The sequence below is a fragment of the Anolis sagrei genome, chromosome 3 (genome assembly GCF_037176765.1).
Source record: "Anolis sagrei isolate rAnoSag1 chromosome 3, rAnoSag1.mat, whole genome shotgun sequence".
NCBI lineage: Eukaryota > Metazoa > Chordata > Lepidosauria > Squamata > Dactyloidae > Anolis > Anolis sagrei.
Genome location: NC_090023.1, coordinates 61823602 through 61846757, shown reverse-complemented (window position 1 = coordinate 61846757; position 23156 = coordinate 61823602).

Genomic DNA, 23156 nt, shown 5'->3' with positions numbered 1-23156 from the left:
CCTCTTTGGAAACGTGGATTTAAATGTTCAATAGTTGGCTCCATTAAAGAAAATATGTATAAGATGTTTCATAGATGTTATATAAAACCAGAGAAAATAGCCAAAATGGATAAACCCAGCTAAGGGAATGTTGGCAGTGCAAGACATAGAAAGGTGGCCCTGTAAGATGGTACAAGATCTTTTGAAAAAGGCGATTAAGGAAACAAACAAAAGTTAAGTTAGTAAAGTTAAGTTTAAGTTAGTAAAGTTAAGAAAAATCCAGAACTGTGCCTTTTAGGAATATATACAGAAAATTAGCAAAGGAGATGAGGAAATTTGTAAATATAACTTTGTTGCAGCTAGACAGGTAGCAAAATCACGGGAAAGTGAAAAGATTTATCTAAAAAGGATTGGAGAGAAAAGTTATTAGAATGTATTCAAATGGCGAAGCTATGTAATAGTACCTGGGGAGGAAATAATGAAGTGTTGTTTTAAAATGGAGGTTGGCATTTGAATACATGGAAAGGAAGACAAATGTCACAAGGGGAACTTACAAAAGTAGATATAAGGATAGATTTTATGAGATATGGGACTCACAGTGAGTAGTGTCAGAAGTCATGGGTGGTGGGATCACAGGTAGGGGGGTAGGAGGGGAAAGATGTGACAGAATATTGCAATGTATTAGTTTGGGGAAACAACATACTTGTATTAGATGTATATGTTTATCTATAGATGTTTCTCCTTTTTTGTATCCCAAATAAAATGTATTGTTTTTTTTTGGGGGGGGGGGGGAAGAGTTCTGCGTTTTACCCCAAAGCCCCTTATTAGAGAGCCTCCATGTAAAGCGAACTTTGCCTTTGCACACTTGGAGAGAAACTGATGCAGCCCTTATGCATACCAGGCTTAAATAGTTAATAAAGTTGTCTATACAGCAACCAGACTAATTGATAATTTATTTATTTATTTATTTCGAGGTTTTATATACCGACCCTCTCACCTTCAAAGAGGGATTCGGACCGGTTCACAACATGTGTTAACATACAAAAAATATACAATAACAACACAATGCCACTTCATTACATGATTAAAATATCAGCACCATACACATTAAAATATTAACATCCTAGTTAAAAGAGCCAAATCGTCCAACACCATCACAATCACATTCATCATCCTCCTTTCATGTGGGCAAAGAATTAAATCAGTTGTCAAATGCCGTGTTCCACAACCAGGTCTTTGTTAGTTTCCTGAACGTCATGAGGGAGGGGGCAGTTCTAATCTCTAATGGCAGGGAGTTCCAAAGTCGAGGGGCCACCATCGAGAAGGCCCTGTCCCTCGTCCCCACCAGCCGTGCTTGTGCAGGCGGAGGGACCGAGAGCAGGGCCCCTCCAGACGATCTTAGTGGTCTTGATGGTTCGTAGGGGAGAATACGTTCGGAGAGGTAAACAGGGCCGGAGTCGTTTAGGGCTTTATAGGTTAACACCAGCACTTTGAATTGTGCTCGGAAGCTAATCGGCAGCCAGTGGAGTTCGAGTAACAGCGGAGTGGTGTGCTCCCTGTATCCCGCACCCGTTAGTAATCTGGCTGCCGCGCGTTGTACTTGCTGCAGCTTCCGGGCAGTCTTCAGAGGCAACCCCACGTAGAGAGTGTTGCAGTAATCTAAGCGGGATGTAACCAAAGCGTGTACTACCGTGGCCAAGTCGGCCCTCCCAAGGTACGGACGCAGCTGGAGCACAAGTTTTAATTGTGCGAATGCTCCCCTGACCACCGCTGAAACCTGGGGTTCCAGGCTCAGCGATGAATCCAGGAGAACTCCCAGACTGCGTACCTGTGCTTTTAGGGGGAGTGTGACCCCGTCCAACACAGGCTGTAACCCCGTACCCTGTTCGGTCTTACGACTGACCAGGAGTACCTCTGTCTTGTCTGGATTTAGTTTCAATCTGTTGTCCCTCATCCAGTCCGTGACAGCGGCCAAGCACCGGTTCATGACCTGAACAGCCTCCTTAGTGGCAGGTGGAAATGAGTGATAGAGTTGGACATCATCTGCGTACAGATGACATCGCACCCCAAAACTCCGGATGATCTCTCCCAACGGCTTCATGTATATGTTAAACAACATAGGGGACAGTATTGAGCCCTGCGGGACTCCACAGTACAATGGCCGAGGAGTCGAGCAGGAGTCCCCTAGTGACACCTTCTGGGAGCGACCCTCGAGAAAGGACCGGAGCCACTGCAAGGCAGTACCCCCGAGACCCATTCCCGCGAGGCGTCCCAGAAGGATACCGTGGTCGACGGTATCGAAGGCCGAAGAGAGGTCCAGCAGAACTAACAGGGACACACTCCCCCTGTCCAGTTCCCGGCGCAGATCATCAACTAAGGCGACCAAGGCTGTCTCAGTACCATGTCCCGGCCTAAAGCCAGACTGTGACGGATCTAGATAGTCCGTGTCCACCAGGAATTCCTGGAGTTGCGAGGCCACCACACGTTCCAGGACTTTGCCCAAGTAGGGGAGATTGGAGACTGGCCGAAAGTTGACGAATTGAGTGGGGTCTAGTGATGGTTTTTTCAACAGCGGTTTGATGACAGCTTGTTTTAAGCTGGCTGGAATCTTGCCTTCCTGAAGGGAGGCATTAACCACCACCTTTACCCACTCTGCCAAACCCCCTCTGGCAAATAGAGGGAGAAAATGTGGAGGCGGTGAAAGACTTTGTATTTCTAGGTGCGAAGATTACTGCAGACGCAGATTGCAGCCAGGAAATCAGAAGACATATACTTTTTGGGAGGAGAGCAATGAATAATCTCAATAAAATAGTGAAGAGTAGAGACATCACACTGGCAACGAAGTACCACATTGTTAAGACAACGGTATTCCCCATAGTAACGTATGGATGTGAGAGCTGGACCATAAGGAAGGCTGAGTGAAGGAAGATAGATGCTTTTGATCTGTGGACCACAAGGAGATCAAGCCAGTCCATACTCCAGGAAATAATGCCTGACTGCTCACTGGAGGGAAGGATATTAGAGGCAAAGATGAAATACTTTGGCTACATAATCAAAATGCAGGAAAGCTTGGAAAAGATAATGATGCTGAGAAAAATAAAAGGAAAAAGGAAGAGGGGCCGACCAAGGGCAAGGTGGATGGATGTTATCCTTGAAGTGACTGGCTTGATCATGAAGGAGCTGGGGGTTGCGACAGCCGACAGGGAACTGTGACATAGGCTGGTCCATGAGGTCATAAAGAGTTGGAAGTGACTGAACAAATAAACAACATTATATTTTTGTGTCTTCCCGTTTCTTCCAAGGGGGGAGATAAATAGACCTTCTTCTTGACTAGAAATGTCTTCACTTTCAGACCCACCTCATCACACCAGAGCAGGAATCCTCAAACTACAGCTCCAACTCCCAGAAGCCCTAGCCAGCTTGTTTAACTTGTTCAATAGTCAAGGTTTCTGGGAGCTGGATGCTCAATCAGCTGGAGGGCTGCAGTTTGAGGATGCCTGCATTAGAATGTCGACCCACTTGAATCCTGTGGCTGCCTCCTGCAGAATTCTTGGTTTTGCAGATTTGGGAGGTGCCAGTAGATTGCTCAGCCAGGAGTTCCTGGATCTCATTAAACCACTTCTGCAGGAGACAGTCACAGGATTTAAAGTTGATAGCCATTCTATTGTGATGAGGTGTAAATTCCAGCCCTGATGGGTCACCACACAGGTGCCTTGTTTTCTGGTTCAAATGGATACTGTGAGTGACCTTGTCAATCAAGGAGGTCCAAGTACATCTGGCAGGCATGCCATAGGTGACATATACATTTCCCAAAATAATCTGGAGCACTGCAAACAATAAAGCATGGGAGTGATACAGAGCCCTTTTGATATTCAGATTACAAAGTAGGCTGAGAGTACATTGGGGCCATCATGGCTGTGTCATCCACCTGAAGCAGCTCCCTCATAGAGGCTTGTTGGCAATGTTGCTTCTGCTGGTCATGTGGCTGGGCATTTTGTTATGAGTGTTACAGAAGTGACATTGCCAGCCACTCTATGAAAGGGAACTGGTTCTGGGTGATGATAGAGCACAGCATCTATTAGACCTAACACACCTGTATGATCAGCAAGAATGGGGTAGAGTGAGATGCCTCATTCTGACTAAATGCAAGTGTGATGGCCAGGTCATTGCAGAGAGCTCCATGGCTGACAAAGAGGGCAGTGGTGACATTGGGCCAAGCCATTCCCTTCCCCTGTGCTAATCACAGTCATGGTGGTGATGCCTGTCTGTATAGAGGACCAGGATGAAATGGACCCATGACTCTGGAGTTTCCTACAAACTCTGGAGTATCCCCCAACTTTGCTTAAAGGAAAGCAAAGTTAGGCTAAGGGTAGAAAACCCAGTACACTCACTGGAAGTCACTATGCATTGTCAAAACTGCCCATGCTGGATTTGAAGTGATTCCTGTTTTTGCTCTGTTGAATTTTTGTTGTTATTAGTCATATAGACAATTCTTTGGTCTATGAAAGTTTATGCTTCCAAGTTAGTTCTCAGAGTCTCTAAGGTGCTACAAGATCCTTATACATACTGATATTCCTGGCTAAAACAGCTATGCCTTTGCATTCTGGTCCATCTTAGTCCATCTTATTTCATTAAGGGTTTTCATAAGATCTATCCACCTAGGTAGAAAACATTTGTATAAAGACAGCACACATTTTTGCTTTTAATTAAGCAAGTTGCAATCATGTTTACAAAAATCCTTAAAACAAAACAAAAAAACTTTATAGACAACAAAATCCCTAAATTATCTGCTCTGCTTAAAATATATGCATCAGTATTGCCAAAACCTACAACTATGTAACAAAAAATTATGACGTGCATCCAGTTGTATAAACCCTGATGAACTGGAAATGAAAATTTGGCTTCAAAACTACCATACTATTCTGAAAGATTTAGCCAAGCTTAATTAATTTTATTTGCATTTACCATCTACGTATATAAATGCTGATGAACTGAAAACAAACCTTTGGCATAAAAGCTGCTTTACTATTCCAAAATACAACAAATCACAATTAATTTCATTTCTCCTCATGTAGCAAGAAGATTCATGCTGTTCACCACTAGAGGACTCTCTTACCTTTTAAAAGAAGAGAGATTTTTTAAATGGCATGTTCTTTGTAAACTTCTAAAGCTGCAAGCTTTTGCATGTTTACCTGGAATTAAGCTGCTGTTAAATGCAGTAACACTTACTTTTGAGTAGATCTGCATAGGATTACACAGGATAAATAGTTCAGAGGAGGGGGAGACATAGATAATAGATAACCCACAATCCCTCTAAGGTTGGCTGAACTGAATTAATGAATTTCCCCATGAATTTTGACTGAGGAAGCTTCTGGTTCAATTAACCAATATGGGTAAGCAATTTTTTACGCACCAATAATCTCACTGTCTTCCAAGGCCTATGTTAAATTTGATAGGACTGAATTATACATAAGATGCCACAAGGAATTAATTGGACTATTTCAGCTGTATCATCCAAATATTCTTTCCATTTAGGGTAAACATGTTGTGATGTTTTAGTATTAGTTTAACCAATACATAGCCTTGTGCGCTGCCCTGCTGCTCATTATCTTGCTATTTAGGTCAGATGTTATGAATTGGTAAGATACATAACCACTTAAAACATACCACTAAGTTTTAAATGATAATTAGTTGCTAGAAAAAAATCTTATTATTTAAAGTGTCTTTGCAAACACATAATAATCATTACAAACTTTACTGGTGTGTTTTCCTTTCAATCCATATAGGGTTTCTTTTTTCTGTGTCAGGAGTGACTTGAGAAACTGCAAATCGCTTCTGGTTTGAGATAATTGGGCGTCTGCACGGATGTTGCCTAGGGGTCACCCAGATGTTTTACCATCCTATGGGAGCTTTTTCTCATGTTCCTGCAAGAGAAGCTGGATCTGACAGAGGAGCTCATCCCACTCCCGGATTTGAACCGCTGACTTTTTGGTCAGCAGTCCTACTAGCACAAGAGTTTAACCCGTTGCACCACTAGGGGCTCCACTCATCTAGGAAAACAATAAATATTAAAATAGTTATTTAGGGTCAACAAGACTCATAGGTATATTATAGTAAGTTTCTGTGGGTCTTGTAATTATGTATAACGGTAAATTTGTGTTCCTTTCAAAAAATGGCAGAGTCAAGATTTGCTGTTGGAATTTTTTTTAAAAATGAAGCCATGAATGGTTGAATCCCTGGATATAGGGAGTCAACTATGTCTCTGAATTCTCTGTTGAGATGTTTAGTTTCTGCAATGCAAAATTACATTTTGGGTGAAATAAATTTTATAGGGCTTAATGTCCTCATTTTACTTCTCTCCTCATAGCTACGCTTTTGCTCTGCATATACTTTGAGATGTTTTAGGACATAGCAACTGGTCCTCCTGATGCTTTGGTTATGTTGGATGCACGTGATTGAACTGCAAGCCAAAATCAGCTGGAAAATCACAATGACTCACACCTGAATTAAAGGTAGAACTGCACCAAAATCCCTTGGGGTTATGAATTTCCTCTCCTTGGTAAAGCCTTTTGCGGCTGTTCTACACAGTCCATGAAAACTGATCAGAACCAGGATTTGAAATGCCTATTCCAACCTGCTTTGCAGTTTCATAGGAACACCCTGAGCTGTCTCGGCAACAGCAGGGCATCCCCACTGCCCAGTTGCACTAAACCTGGTTTGGCGCTGCTGGACAGGGACCCAAGTGACATCTCTCAAACCATTGTGGGCTAAAGCAGCAATACTACAAGCTACCTTTTGTTGCCTCCCTTTCCCTCCTCCCATCTTCCTTTGTGAGTGACAAGATATGAAAGGAGAAGAAATAAGTTTCCCAACATAATGTAGGATACAGTTTTGCTGCTATAGCCAGCAGTGATATTGAGGGGGGGGAGAGGGGGCAGCCATCTTATGTCTTGGGGCTGTTGAGCTCGGTGGGCATGGAATGGCTGTTGGCACACCCGCAACCATATGTTTAGTAATCGGCTGCAATGGGACTGCTCTAACACAGGGGAGAACTTGAATCCTGATGCAGAAATTGGGGTTTCCATTGAGTTATATTAACCTGAGATACAGCCACATTAAGTGGCTTTCCTCAAGTTAATGTAGATCAGTGGTTCTCAGTCTGAGGTCCCCAGATGTTTTTGGCCCTCGACTCCCAGAAATCCTAACAGCTGGTAAACTGGCTGGGATTTCTGGGAATGGTAGGCCAAAAACATCTAGGTATCCCAGGTTGAAAACCACTGATCTAGATCGTCCTGCATGAATTTTGTAGCTGCCCATACGCTGATCCTTCTCACACCAGCCTAAATGATCAATGTAGATGGGTCCTTGGTTTCTTGTCTGGTATTCTTGATAGTTGCAGCCCTAATTCTGGAATGTTGTGTGGCTTCCAGGCTGTATGCCCTTGTTCAAGCAGCATTTTCTTTTGACATTTCACCTGCATCTGTGTATGCAAAAAGTCAAGGGAAAATGCTGCCAGGACATGGTCACACAGCCCAGAAACCACACAACACTCCAGTGATTCTGGCCATGAAAGCCTTTGATAATACAACCCTAACTCTGTTTTTTAAGATGGCATTTGTTTTGTAGGCATAACTCTGTACCAGTGAAGGGGATATAAAAGAACAGAAGGTATCAGATACTGTGTTTCAGCTGTATTTGCTCAGAAATACATTTACATTGGCCTTTGAGAGGAAAAGTAGATAGAGCGAGGGATAAAGTAGATTCAGAGCTTCGGGGTCAAACTAGCTTTTAGGGAAATGATTTGCAATGTGTTTTCTTTCTCACAGTAGGGTTTCTGCACAAATAGCTACTTCAACAATCAGACTTGCAAATTAGGACCATGTTTACCTTTTCAATGATGAAAGCATACAAAATACAAGATATGAATTTAAGGACAATTGTGTCTATGATAAACAGACATTTTTGTCACTAAAAGCAGCATAATTTCTAAATACGCATTATACACATAGTGCACAGTGCTTCAAGTCAAATGCAGCAAAGAAAGGTGTTATTTGTCTAAGAACTTGTTAGTGTATGACAGTGCTGTAGAGCAGTGGATCCCAGATTTAGTGTCTCAGATGCTTTGGACTTCAGCTCTAAAAAATTTCCAATTGCTAGTTCAAAACAACTGAAGTGCATCTACGCAATAGAATTAATGCATGTTGAACCAATTTGACTACAGTGGCTCAATGCTATGAAATAACATTGAGCTTAAGATCATCTGAGGAGGCCCTGGTCTTGGTTTCACCTCCCTCACAGACGTGAATGGCAAAGATAGGGCCTTCTCAGTGGTGGCCCCTTGGCTGTGGAACTCCCTCCCCAGGGGTGTTATATCAACCCGCTTCCTCCTGACCTTCCACAAGAGAGTAAAAATGTGCCTCTGTGACCAAACCTTTAGAGAACAAGAAAGACTTGGAATAATGTGCAGTGACCATTGGAACAGCTTGGTTTACGCTTGTGAATTATGTGTTTAACGGTGATTTGTATTGTTTTAAAATGTTTTAATTGTTTTAATGCACTTTTTAATTCTATTTTAATATTTATTTAAGTGTACATTGTATTTTATGGCATTGAACCGTTGCCTGTATGTAAAGCCGCCTTGATTCCTCTCTGAAGTGAGAAAGGCAGGGTAGAAATGTTGTAAATGAATAAATAATAAATAATGGGAGTTATAGCTTAATGAAGCATGAGCACTTTGCTAGAGAAGGGTAAATAACTTGTAAAACTACAACTCCTGTGATTCCATAGCATTGAAACATGGCAGCTAAAGTGGTTTTAAAGTATAGATAAACCCCAAAGTTTGGAAATCACTGTGGTAGATCATATTTGGTAATTATGCAACCTTTCCATCCAGATAGGACCAAAGGTGGTTCATAGTAAGTCAAGAATAAAGTACACACATACAAAAAACTACTAGATGCCAAAGTTTTTTTAAAAAATGGTTAAACTGCAGTCTGCACCAGTGGTTGCAAAAGAATAAGTGGAGAAGGAGAATTCTAGCACTGATTTATTGGAAAAAGTTTCCAATCTTAAATAACATCTGTCTGTCTCTCTAGGTGTGGGATGACTAAACACATTCACCAATGGTTGAATAATATATTTGGTTTATGCATAATATGACATAAAATCTGTATTCTAACATGTCAGAGTACAAAAACAACTTCTCATTCAGGTGAACATTCTGTTAAATCATATCTTTACTAAAGTATCACAAGAAATCCTTCTTGGAAAAACAGAACACTCTATTCTCACTTCAAGAGCAGAGAAAAAGAACTTCACATAAGTCAATTCAGTTATATTCTTTCCTAAAGTGAAATTAAGTTTGTGTGCCTCTGTGTGTGTATGCCATGTGTGTCAGTGTTGTCAATTTTACGTTGAGGTGTAGCTAGCTAAAGGGTAAATGTTAGATCATGCTTGCCTAAGGGAAGATGTATCCATTTCACAATCTTAGCAAAGGTTCTACAGAGCTCTGGACTAAGAATGTGAGAGTAATCAGAGCTGTGTGCTTGTTTAGTCATCTCTTATTATGTCTAATGCTTTCATGCCTAGCAAAGCAATGTAAGCCAAAAGGAAAAAATAAATAGGGAGTCCCGTGACAATGCTGGAATTTTTTTTTTGAAAAAATGTATATAAATGTGTTATGCAAATAAGAAAGAAAACTAGGAGCCTATTTAACAAAGGAAATGAGAAAAATATTATAGATGAATTGCAGAGGAAAACTTGCAATTAACATTTTATTAAAATAAAAACAGCTATCCTTCTTCCAGAAGCATTGCAAAACCCATCCAATAGTTGTTTAAAAATTCCTGTTTGATATGACTATGAATCGGATCAACTAACACCTGTGGTTTTTAGAAAAGGTTTACTTTAATAAAATTTGCATTATAGCTTAGAAAACCATTTTCCTTATTTTTTTTAAAAAACACAACACTTCAAAACAAGTCAGGATTTTTGGGAGCTTACACTGAAGTATAACCTGAAAACCTGGTGGTTCCAGTAGGCTTTTGGAAATGATTATCCCCAGGACCTATCCTGGCCACTGGTTTAGTCCCTGCTCTGCAACCTACATACTTTCCCAGCCCTTTGCTACTAGTCCTGGTCCAGCCCTGCTATAGCTGTTCAGAAGGCCCTGGAAATGAAGAGCCCCAGGCATCACCCTGGCCATTAGTTAGGACCTTCTTATGCACTTTACCCACTTCCCTGGCCCCGTGTTTCCCCATTGGCCTAGCCCTCTAGTGCTTATGCAGCAGGCCTTGGAAATAAATAGTTTCAGAACCCACCCTGACCATCAGTTAGGCCATGCTTGCACTTTACAGTACTATGTTTATACTTTTATGAGGATTTTTTTGTATGTTCTTATATTGGTAATTGCAATTTTTTACCATACTGGAAGAGCCCCCAGTGGCACAATGGGTTAAACTGCTGAGCTGCTGAGTGTTGGGGTTCAGCCTGCGTGTTAACCTGAACCTGATTCTCTGATTGTATTTCCTGATGCAACAGGCTACTGAACATGCTTTTCCCCCTGATGGTTTGGAAACTGTTGATTCTGAGGTCAGTGGCTTGGAAAATGAAACTACATTTCCTGATGGGAATGTTTCAGAATCAAGCGGTGATAGCTCTCCAGAGGAGCTAGCACCTGCCTTTTTTAATGAGGATAGAAAAGGACAGATTTGGAAAAACAGGAGTGAATCGCAGAGTCTGCGAAGGTCAAGCAGATTAAAGGAAAGGGAGGCACAAGCTTCAAAGCCTGGAGGCGTGTCCCGAAACAGTTTTTTAGTTTAAACTGTCTCTCCCCGGGCTGTCTCGTTAGATCAAGCATCATTTAGACTGAGGCAATACCTTGGCAGATTTCCCGTTTCCCATGGCCTGCATTCCCAGAGGCTTCTAGTTTCCAAGTACGGTTACTGAAATGCTAACAGGTTCCAGGTTTTTATAGTGTTACTTTTGGAATTTTGATCTAGTTCAGAGATATTCCTGACTGCTGAATTTTATTGTGGCTTTTTGACTTTGTCTTTTTCTCTATTTTGTATCCACTTTTCATTACTAAAAAAGGATTGTTTTTTTCCACAGTCAAGTATGGTGGATTAATATCTTATGGTCTTGTTTCCTGATCTGGGTTGCAACACTGAGCTTGTTGACCGAAAGGTTGCAGGTTTGAATCTGGAGAGTGGCATGAGCTTCCACTGTCAGCCCCAGCTTCTGCCAACATAGCAGTTCGAAAACATGCAAATGTGAGTAGATCAATAGGTACCGCTCCAGCGGGAAGGTAACAGTGCTCCTTGCAGTCATGCTGTCCACATGACCTAGGAGGTTCTACGGACAACACCGGCTCTTCGGCTTAGAAATTGAGATGAGCACCACACCCCAGAGTCGGACACAACTGGACTTAGTGTCAGGGGAAAACCTTTACCTTTATCTACCATACTGGAACCCTCCCTGAGCCCCTTGGGAGATAGAGCAGTATAAAAATAAAGGTTGTGGTTGTAGTAGTAGTAGTAGTAGTAGTAGTTATTATTATTATTATTATTATTATTATTATTATTTATAACAGTTTCAGAGATATATCCAGATCAAAGGAATAGTTTTGACATTACGGGAAATAATACTACCACTTTACCCAGCTTTATTCAGACTTCATCTGGAATACTGCATCTAGTTCTGGGCACAACAGCTCAAGAAAGATATTGACAAGTTGAAATGTGTTCAGAAAAAGGCAATCAAGATGATTAAATGTCTGGTATCCAAAGCTTATGAAGATTGTCTTAGAGGTTGTGATATGTTTATCTTGGAGAACCGAAGACTGAAAAGTGACATGATAGGCATCTCTAAAAATCTGATGGAAGTTATAGGAAAGATGGGGTAAACTTGTTTCCTGCTGCTCCAGAGACTAGACTATTTAAATAATAAGAAAAGAGATACCACCTAAACAATGTAAAGAACATTGTTATTGTAAGACCTTCATGGAGAGGGTGACTCTTCTTGTTTGGTGGACAATAGACACAAGTTGGATATTTCAGGAATTCAATAGTTGTATGTTTCTGAATGGGGTTAGACCAGAGTGCATTTGTGGCACTTTTGAGTTCTAAGATTCTATTATTTTATATAATTTTCAACCTTGTCACACAGCTGCCAAGAATGTTTTGCATCATCGGGGGGGGGGGGGGCATGGGCACCTGGCATCCCTCATCCCGCATTGACTAGCTCCAGCAGAAGGCAATTCCATGGGGGAAGCGTAGAACATGCAACCTTTTCCCCATTGATTCTATGGCAACACAGGGAGTTTCCTGTGTTACAGTGGTGGCAGCACGCGCTGGTTATGACCTTCTTCACCCACAGAACCCTACCAATATCGTTAGATGGGAGCTGGCAGGCTCAAGGAGGGAATAAGTTGGAGCTGGCACATACCATTAAAAAGTGCCTTTTGTGATAAGGTCATTTGTCAGGACCATACTGAGGAGAGAACCTAAAATGCCTGTCACCACTCCTAAGAATGATCAGGTTCCCCTGTGAAAAAATGGGACAACAGAGCATTAATCAGGAGCTTCCTTGTCAAAACAAGATAGTTGGATGGTGTTATGACCATTGCAGTACCTCTGTTAATTCCAGCCAGGTCTTGAAGATTTTAAGATATTGCACATATCAGATCAATTACATAATCACACACTGTTACATCTTGAGCAATACATCAGTTGTTGGTAGGGGAAATGCCCTATTAATATATTGGGTGGCTCTTGTCATCTCTTTTAGCTCTGTGATATTATGAATATAATGCTAGTCAATGGAAGAAATCAAAACCCCCATTATATTAATAGGGCATTTCAAATGATCATGCTGCCCCTTTATTTCTTACATTTTCAGCTGACTCTATAAGTGAGTGCTGCTTTGAAAATTCTTAACATGAACCTGTGTTTAACATAATGTGAATTCCCTGAAACAGTAGACATTTTTCCATTGGATGTTGTATAATGTCACCACATACAAGTAATATGAATTTGTTCAATGTTTGCACTTGATTATGTTGTCCTAGTGCACTAGAAAGCAGCAAACAATAACATGTAACATTGAGATGATATACTATTCCAGTTTTATTTTGTTTGGGGTCTTGGTTTGTTTGCTTTTGTACTAGTTTTTTTTGCCTGTACTGCCTATAACTAAGCAATCATAAAAAGTTAACCAGGAAAATTATTACCATTGATTATATATATTTATTGTTAGAGTGAATTCAGCAATGTGGAATTTCTTTCATTGTTTATTTAATATCCACCTTTCTCCCAGGATGTGATTTACATCAGTTTGCAATAATTTAAAAATTAATCAACTTTGAATTAATGTTTAGCCCTCAATTTTGCTAATATATGGATGATTATTTTTGTTATATTGTGATCAGCTATGACAGGGGTGGGAGACAAATGCGGCTGCATACTGGGTCTCACTAGTGTATTTTTATGCGATCGCTGGCATGGAAACATCCCGTCCTTTCCAATCTGCCTCAATACACTGATAGTGGAATTGGCATAAATGAAGTTTCCTTGTGAGTATTGAGAAAGTCTTTGGATGTGCTGGATCTAGATCCTCACTTTCGTTTGAGGAACAGGTCATTTGCAGAAGAAAAGTACAATAGCCCTAGACAAGGTGTACTGATTTTTCTCCCACTGAAACAAATAGAAAAGATAATCTCTCACAGTGCAATAATGACCACTTCACTTTACAAGATTTTTATTTCATTTTCAAAAATTTTATAATGTAAAGGAAAGAGGGGAAGAGATGGGAGATGGAGGAAAATATGATATATAGATTATGGAGTTTTGTTAGTAAATTAAATAATAATAATAATAATAATAATAATAATAATAATAATCTTTATTTATACACTGCCACCATCTCCCCAAAGGGACTCGGGGTGGCTAACATGAGGCCAAGCCCAGACAAATTACAATAAAGCAAAATACATATAAACAAAACAATAACATCAAATAAAATACTTAATAATAAAAAACAAAATCATAAAAAACGAATGATAAAATGATAATAGAATTAGACAAAAAAGAGTGAGGCCCATGAATAAAAGTGGACAGAGATTGATAAAATCCATAGGTGAAATAGATAGAGAGTGCTATGATTGATGGGGGGCTCGGATAGGATAACAGTAGAGTTAATCTTCAACTGAGAAATAAGATGAAGAGCATCTACACAGGAGTCTATTGTATCACCGAGGATGTGGAAGGGGAGGGTATTGCTATTCTCTAGCATATAAAGAAATTTCATCTACAATATCTTCTATACCAAGAGCAAGTCGATTTTTGTCATCTGGCATCTGCGTTGAACTTTCTGTCATCTTATATTGTCCCATATTTTTCTTGTCTTCTCCTCCAAGTCTGCATATTAAGTGTTCTTTCTAATTATTTAATCAATTTTCTTATACATAATCAAATTTCCCCTAGTTTTAGTAATATCTATCCATTTAAATATTAAATAACAACCAGTTAAGATATACAATAGCATCCTCCCTTTTGTTGGTGGCAGTTGAGCATGCCTCCAGATGGTTCTCATAGGGCCATCTTGTTCAGGGTATAATGTTGTTGTGTGCCTTCATGTTGTGTCTGACTGCTGCCAACTCAGAGGTGAACCTTTCACAGGGTTTTCCTGGTAAGATTCATTCAAAGGGGGGTTGCCATTGCTCTCCTCTGAGCCTGAGAAAAGATGACACGCTCAAGGTCACCAAGCATGAATTCAAACTGTTCTCCCAGAGACCTAGTTCAGCTTTCAAACCACTTTGATATGCTGGCTCTGAGGCTTTGACATAACTAGGTTGATATATAGCCAGGTATAGGACTACAACTACAAAATCCCAACGAAAATGGCATAAGTTTTCATTTTATGATTAAATAAGCGTTTCAGCAGGGAATCATGTAGTCAGTGAGTGTGATGATGGTTAACCACACATTTCAGACTGAAACTATGTCATTTTCAGGCCTGCTTTCACACATGCCTTGCATAGATGTTCTCACTCATTATCGCATTTATTAGTAGATATGTCAAACAATCAGGTGGCAGAGTGAGAAGATCTAAAATAATCTTGTTAAAAACGAATGTGATGAAGGTCATGATGAGGCAATTTATTGCAAGGAGGGGGAGAGCTGCCAGACATTTGATCCTGAATTTTGTTTGAAATGAATTTTATGACTAGATTCAAACCCCTATGTCAGACTGCTTTTTGTGCCAAATCAATGGGGCAGAGGGCAAAGTGAAGCAAATGTAATGCTAAGACAGAAGCCAAGTCAGTGCATAAACCTGGTAACCCCCTTTTCCCCCAGAATTTTTTTTTTTTGGGGGGGGGGGGCTTAAAAAGTTTTTTTTTTTACTATAACTCTTTGAATACTGGAATTTTACACCAAAAAATAACAAGCAAACTCTGTGTGTTTTTCTTTTTAAGGGAAAAGACAAGTCTGAAGTAAGAATTTTTATTGGCATTAGGTTTCGTCACATGGCCTGTTTGAGGCAAATGATTTCAAACTACTGACCTATGGCCTCATCCGACGGGGCTGATTTTGGCAGCATACACTGGCTCCTCCCTAGTTTAGCCATGGAACCTGCCAGCTCCCGTTCCACAATGTACAGCTGTTTCTGCCGGGGTTCCATGGCTAAACTAACCAGTGTATGCCATGGCATCGGCAACACAGGAGGTTTCCCATGTTGCATAGAGATCAACGGGGGCAAGCCAGGCTGTGGATGCTTCCCCCCATGGAGTGGAGCCTGAGGTAAGTTGGGCTATGCAGGGTGTGAGATGACGAGTTTTACACACACCCTGCCTGGTACTGCCGGATTCATTACAATTCAGATTCCGGCAACACATACGATGAGGTCCCTAGACATTTTGTGCACGTCATTGGTTCTTATTCCTAAACACATACTCTTGACTCATACGGGATCCTATAGCAAGTATTTTGAGCATGTCCCTATTTATTCTTTCATGGCCAATAAACACCACAATTCAGTGTGTGTGTGTGGGGGGGGGGGGGGATAATGACAAATGAAACATTGCTACTGGTATAGAACTTGAAGTATTTTATATGGCAAGAGTCCTGAATTAAAACTCATTTTCTATTCTTTTATATTTCTTTCAAATGCATCTTTAATATTCTACCTGTATTTTCAAATGAATCCAAGTCAAAAGTAAATGAGATTTTAAATATAGCTCATTTGTGTCAATCTAATTAGTAAAATGAAAAACAATGTCACAGCCACTAGAATTTTACCACACCCAGACTAAAACTGAGCATGAGAAAATTACAGGCATTATTTGTTGGAAGAGTATGCATTCAATTATATATTTGAACTTTGGTAAATCAAGCACAAAGCTCTATGTGTGGAAGACCTTCTATTTATACAGTATAATAGCCATAGGTGTCTCGTGACATGTTTCCCTCCAAGTGGGCTTATACGGAGGTTCCCAATGCCAAATAAATGGCATCTGGATTGGCTATACAGAAGGGTTGATGTGGGGGGGGGGGGGGGGGGGGAGAGGAAGAAATGCTAACAGAGAGAATTTATTTAAAAATGAAGAAACAAGAGACTGGTACAGATAAAATATTATGAAAAAGTACCTTGAAGCCTGGCAAAATTAACAACTACATTTTCATAATATTGAGAGCATAAAAGGAAAAATTGAAAAGGTGAACCAATAGGGAATGATTTGAAAACAGAACACTGGAAAAAAAGAAACTGAAGCACTCATATTGTAGTGTAAGAACAGATGCTTAAAAACAGCATAAAGCCAAAACTTAAGATACTGAATATCTATTACTGTTATTGCTGTTGTTTTGTTGTTGTTATTGTTGTTATATTTCTTTATATCCATCTTTTTATTCCAGATTGGGACACAAAGTGGCTATCAACTCAAAAAATACACATATAAAAGGATATTTTCAAAGAAAATTATTGAACTGCTGTTCCTTGATAGCTCATGCCACAATATCACACTGACTAAATGTAAAAATCATCATGATAAAGTGTCTGCAAGGGCATGCTGGAATTCATGCAAAAAGTGTGATTTGCCATCTGTAAAGAATTAGTGGGAACATAAGCCTGTAAAAAGTTGATGAAAATTGTGAAGGAAAATTCTTATGCGGCATGAAGGTTCAAAGTGATAAACAGAACATAATATGTCAGGCATAACTGTAGTTGTAAAAATGAAAGTTTGTGTTATGGACTTGGCAGTCCTTGGGTGGAGACAGAATCAATGACAAAGAGACCGGGGGGGGGGGGGGGACACGGACGACGACCATGAAAAACCAAGATCTAAAACATGAGATTTAGCATCACTTGGAAAATCAAATGGCTGTGATTCCAGTAGTAATAGGTGCTCCTGGAACTATTTGCAACAGGCTGACAAAACACCTGAATTATTTTGCCAGAGATAGGATCACAATAATGCTGTTACAAAAAGTGACATCACTTATGACATTCCACATTATGTTATGATATCTTGTGTGTGTATGTGCCTTCCAATCACCTGGCCATTTATGGTTACTCCATGAATTTCATAGACTTTGTTTAACTAAGTTCTAAATTTTTTGGACAGAATATGAATCACAGATGGTCAAAAATCTGATCCAGTAATATTTGGTAGACTATAAAACTGAGATTTAATAAGCATATCAAATAACATATCATGTATAGTTCTGCTATGGTATCAAATTATGTATTGCCTGAAGATGTTGTCATGTCAATCTACCTCATCATGATATGAAATAAAAGTGGAAATATACAGTCAAAATGAACCACAAGGAAGCATATGATGTAAAAGTGTTTTAAGCTTTGTTCCCTGCATGATAAAGTACAAATATGCATACTGTTTTATATTGCAGTAAAAAGAGCTGTAGGCCAGGAATATCTGTCACATCACTCTTACTCCTGATTCCTTTCCCAAACTTAACTGATAAACATGTTTAACATTCCAATACATGATTTAACCCATTTTTGTCCTGAAGAGTAAGTCTATATATATCCACAAGAAATATAAAATTTCCAATAGAATCATCTGAAATTATTAATTCTGTATTAAGGGTGGAAATGATATTAAAAAATACGATCAAATGATCAAAAATATCTCCAAGTATTGAGAAAACAACCAAATACAAAATTTGCACATAATATATCTCAGATTGTTAATAGATTTTGATAACTGTGTGGTTTCTTAATTCTTTCTGCCAGCAGGAAAAAAATCTGCAATTTCTAGTTGTTTTCTTCAAGAACAATATTAGTTGTATTTATACCAATTTATAAAAATGTTTTATAACATGGATAGATTAACTGTTAGTACCTATCACATATGACAGACCATGTTTTGACCATCTCTGGTTTATAGCATCACACAGGAAGTAAGTTAAAATGCTGTTGTAAATGCAGAAATCTTGGTAGTCTCTGAAAGAAGGAATAAAGCAGAAAAACTAGCTATCACTGACATTTCCTTAAAAACAAGTGCAATATTCAGCCTATTACCTTTTCACAATAATTAGCCATAAACATGTTTAAATTATTTCCTACTTGCTGTTATACCATTATTTTTAAATGAATTGCTACTGCACCATTTGCTTAATCTGTCTTTGAACATAAATCTTTGACAAGTTTATGATTTCTGTTTGGAGCCACAGATGCATCTAATGCAAGCTATTATTGAGTACACGGGAATTTTCTAGAGTTCCCTCAAAAACTGTAGCACCAACTTGCTGTTCTCGTGGGTGGCTAGGTAGGAGGTATTTCTATTCTCAAGGATTGCTATTTCATCTTTGACTTCCCTCCAGACCATAAATTGAGCTAATATTGGATTTAAGATTGTGCTGAACCTTTTATAACCATTTGCACACTTCTAAAAGGATTATTGTTCAGCTGGCTGAGCAATAGTGGGAGTCAACAGTAGCAAGTCAGAGAGCTTTCTTCATATTGGATGACACTATTATAGCAGCTCTTGATCCTGATATCTTAGAGGAAGTATTTAGAGACTTGGGAAACTTGAGTGTCTGAAGAAGATTTTCAGCAAGACCAAGAAGTGGGAGGTAGAAAAACTGTAGAAATGGAGGAGTCACATAACTGTGTCTTGCTAAGAGAAAGCACGTTAAAAATACCCACAGTGAAGACAAGATCCATTTATACTGACCCTTTATCCTGGTTGACTGCTGAGTTCTCATAGAGTATGTTTGCATTAGAGTATGTTGGCTCTTCTACCATTGAATGCTTCATACCTGGTCAACAAACATTTGATGTTAAATTATTGTAGCAAAAATCCAACAGTATATTACTTGATCTTTCCTTTAAGCTAATTCAAAAAAGATTACTTACAGATCTCAGTGGTGTACTATGTTGCTGTTGTTATTTATACCACAGTTTTTTCCTAGTTTGAGGCTCAGTGTGGTTTACAACAAGCTTAAAAACTGTATTGCTAAATGATAAAATGAGATTCAACTATCAAAAAACCTAAAAAAAGGAATATATATATATCTATATATATATATCACTAGCTGACCCCACCACGCGTTGCTGTGGCCCAGTCTGGTGATCTGGAAAATATAGTAATGAGAAAGTGTTGATTTCTAATATATGTAATTTTTGATGCTTGTGGGTGAACAGTATTTCTTCTTGTTTCTTTGTCAGTGTTGATGTAGAGATTATCTGGTTTGCCTATTCTGGAACATGCAACATATAATTGTCCTTCTTTAAAGTCCCCTTTCAAATCTATGATACTATGTCTGTGTGTGAATCATATCTATCTATGTATCTATATCTATGGCTGGATGGCTCTTTGTCAGGAGGGCTCTGATTACATTTTCTTGCCTTGGTGAAGAGAGTTGGACTGGATGGTCTTAAATATTTTCTGTTGGTCATGGGGGTTCTGTTTGGGAAATCTGCCTCAATTCTGTCGTTTGTGGGATTCAGAATGCTCTTTGATTGTAGGTGAACTATAAATCCCAATAATTACAAATCCCAAATGTCAAGGTCTATTTTCCCCAAACTCCATCTGTGTTCATATTTGGGTGAATTGGGTGCTTGTGGCAAGTTTGGTCCAGATCCATTATTGTTTGAGTCCACAGTGCTCTCTGTATGTAGGTGAACTTCAACTCCCAAACTCAAGGCCAATGCCCACCAAACCCTTCCAGTATTTTCTGTTGGTCATGGGAGTTCTGTGTGTGGTGGAGGCTCCTTCTTTGGAAGCTTTTAAACAGAGGCTGGATGGCCATCTGTCGGGGTGCTTTGAATGCGATTTTCCTGCTTCTAGGCAGGAAATGTATGTGGGGGTTGGACTGGATGGCCCATGAGGTCTCCTCCAACTCTATGATTTTATTATTCATTTCCATCATTGATGGAGTTCAGAATGCTCTTTGATTGTAGGTGAACTACAACTCCCAAGTGACAAAATCATAAATTTTTGAGTGATGGTAACTCCTTGTGTTGTGAGACGTTCTGTTACCAAATTTGGTGTGATTTCGTTCATTGGTTCTTTTGTTTTTAGGGTACTCATTATGCACAGAGCATAGATAGATAGATAGATAGATAGATAGATTAAACAAGTGCACACACTAGCACAACAATTATCCCATGCTGAGAATTTTTCACTTGAATTTCCTCTTCCTTCCAATTTATCTATAGACCTTCCCAATTCCTAGAGAGCCCTATCCACCTCTCCTAAGGCTGTTCCCCAGCCCTATGGAAGTTGCCCACCACTGTTTTCAACTGTGGCATTCTGACCCCAGTGAGCAGGAAGATAGGCACTCACAGCCTCTAGAAAAATGTATGTGATTTACAAAAAGGAGCCTCTTGCAAAACAGCTCACTGAGTTTTCTTATTTAGTGTAAAATAAAATAAAGTATTTTCTTCCCAACCTGAGAAAAAAGCAGAACCAGCAAATTATTCCACACTGAAATGATTATGTAAACTACTATACAGGTAGTCCATGACTTACAAATATACGACTTAAAAACAACTTATAGTTAAGAATAAAGTGAGAGAAATCTACCCATCAGAAGGGAAATTTACTCCTGAAAGAGTTATCATGGGGGAAAGGTGTATCCACAGAAGCTTTATCCCCAATCTTTCTTTCCACAACAAGCCATTTTTTTTTTCAAAATCCAGTTATCACAGGGGCAGAAAGTGAGGTGAAATCTTCTGAACAGCAGAACAGACAGTAAAACAAACACCAGAGGGGTGTTCATCCTTACCTATTCCATCCAAAGCTAAAAATACATATTTTTGGCTGGAGTTATATTAAAAAAATGTACCTGTTCTGCCTTATATACAAATTCAACTTAAGAAAAACCTACAGAACCTATCTTGTTTGTAACTTGAGGACTGTCTGTACTGCTGAAAACAATGCTCAACTAAAGATGTCATAGAATCATATAACCAGAAAGGCAGTTGTACACCATCTTGTCCAACCTTCTGCTGCATGCATGAAAAAAATCTACCGTATATATTGAACAGATAGTTGTCTGCTTCAGTTTTCACTTAAAGACCTCAAACTACTATGGCTATATTCCAGTAATTTGTTTTGTTGTCAATCTTTTTCTTTACTTTATTTCTCCCAAAAGGTATTCTTCAGTAAATGAAACCTGTTGGACCTGAGGCCCGTCCACACTATAGAATAGCATTTTGATAATACTTTAACTGCCATGATTCTACTATAGGTGATCCTGGGACTGTCATTGTTATTCTCAACCAGGATTCTCCATTGTTTCATCAAATTCCAAACCCCAGTATCCCATAGGATGTTATAATGATAGTTAAAATAGAAGAATAGCACTATATTTGTGAGTGTGAATTGGCACTTGGAAGCTTTTAAAAACTTTCAAAAACACACCAAACAGATATTTCCCTTGCCCATGTGAAAGTGGTGATACCAGGGGGCAGGATTACAATAAAGGACAAACTCAGTGAGCATGTTCCTGCTCTTTCCCCTAAATGCAATTGTTTGAAAGGGAATAATGTGACAAAGAATGCGGGTATGTTGGTTGCTTGGGTGTGATCAGGTCCCTACTTCCTGTGTACTTTTTATTATTTTGCTAATTCTATATTTACATTGCCTTTAGTCTTTCCAAATTAAAATTAGTTTATACTCAATATTGCATAAACTGAATGCAACATTTTGAATATCTCTTGAGTAGCAAGGGAAATGTTCCTTTTTCTTACAGGGACTTTAGCATTACATTTTTTTTTAAAAAATGTAATCTTGAGCCTGTATTCTTTTACTACAAATAGGATTCTTACATAAGTAATAAAAGACAGCAGCATGCCAGATATATACATTAAATAAATACTGCTGACTCAAGGGGGAATTGAGTTATAGGTTACAGTAAGCAGACAGCATATTATTAAAAGTGAAATCGATGATTTATTTTTAACGAGTTCAGCCACTTGGCCCATCATTTCTCAAATAGTGCAGTTGTTAATTTCACAGGAGTGATAAAAGACATCCCATTTATCTTAATTGTTTTAGTCAACTTGGTTTCTACAGTGCTTTTTCCAGACCTAAAAATAAACATATTCTGGCTTAAAACTTGTTAGTACTGAATACAGTAGAGTGAATCCTTACCTACATGTTGACTCATTTGTTCAAGAATTGATAGAATGGATCTTACTCTCATACTTTATTTTAAGAATACCAATTAAAGGTAAAATGTAGCTTAATCCTATAGAGATATATTTCTTTGGTTGTTTGTTTATCTTCTCCAGATTTTTTTTTTGTCAAATTGGGACCAACCACATACAAATTTGGTGCAAAACAAGTCCAAAATAGCAAATAGTTATCAAATATGGCACGATTTTCAAAATCTTTCTTGCAGTGGGAAGAAAACTCGCTAAAATTATTTGTGTCCTTCAAAAATTAGTGATGAATTATATTCCTTTTGTGAAAGTTAATATTAAAATCCCAATACATTGTAAAGAATATTTTAAAAATTCTTTATCTGTAGCATTCTGATAGATAAAAGTTAAACCCAAGTTTATCCAACTATTGTGGTTTGCTTACATTTGATCTCACCTCCAGTTGAATTACGAGTACCTTCTGCTGCTGATTCATGCGTCAGACTTTAGAGTGTAAGTTCCTTGTAAGCAAGGACTCAATCTCTTATCTTCTGTCAATCAACACA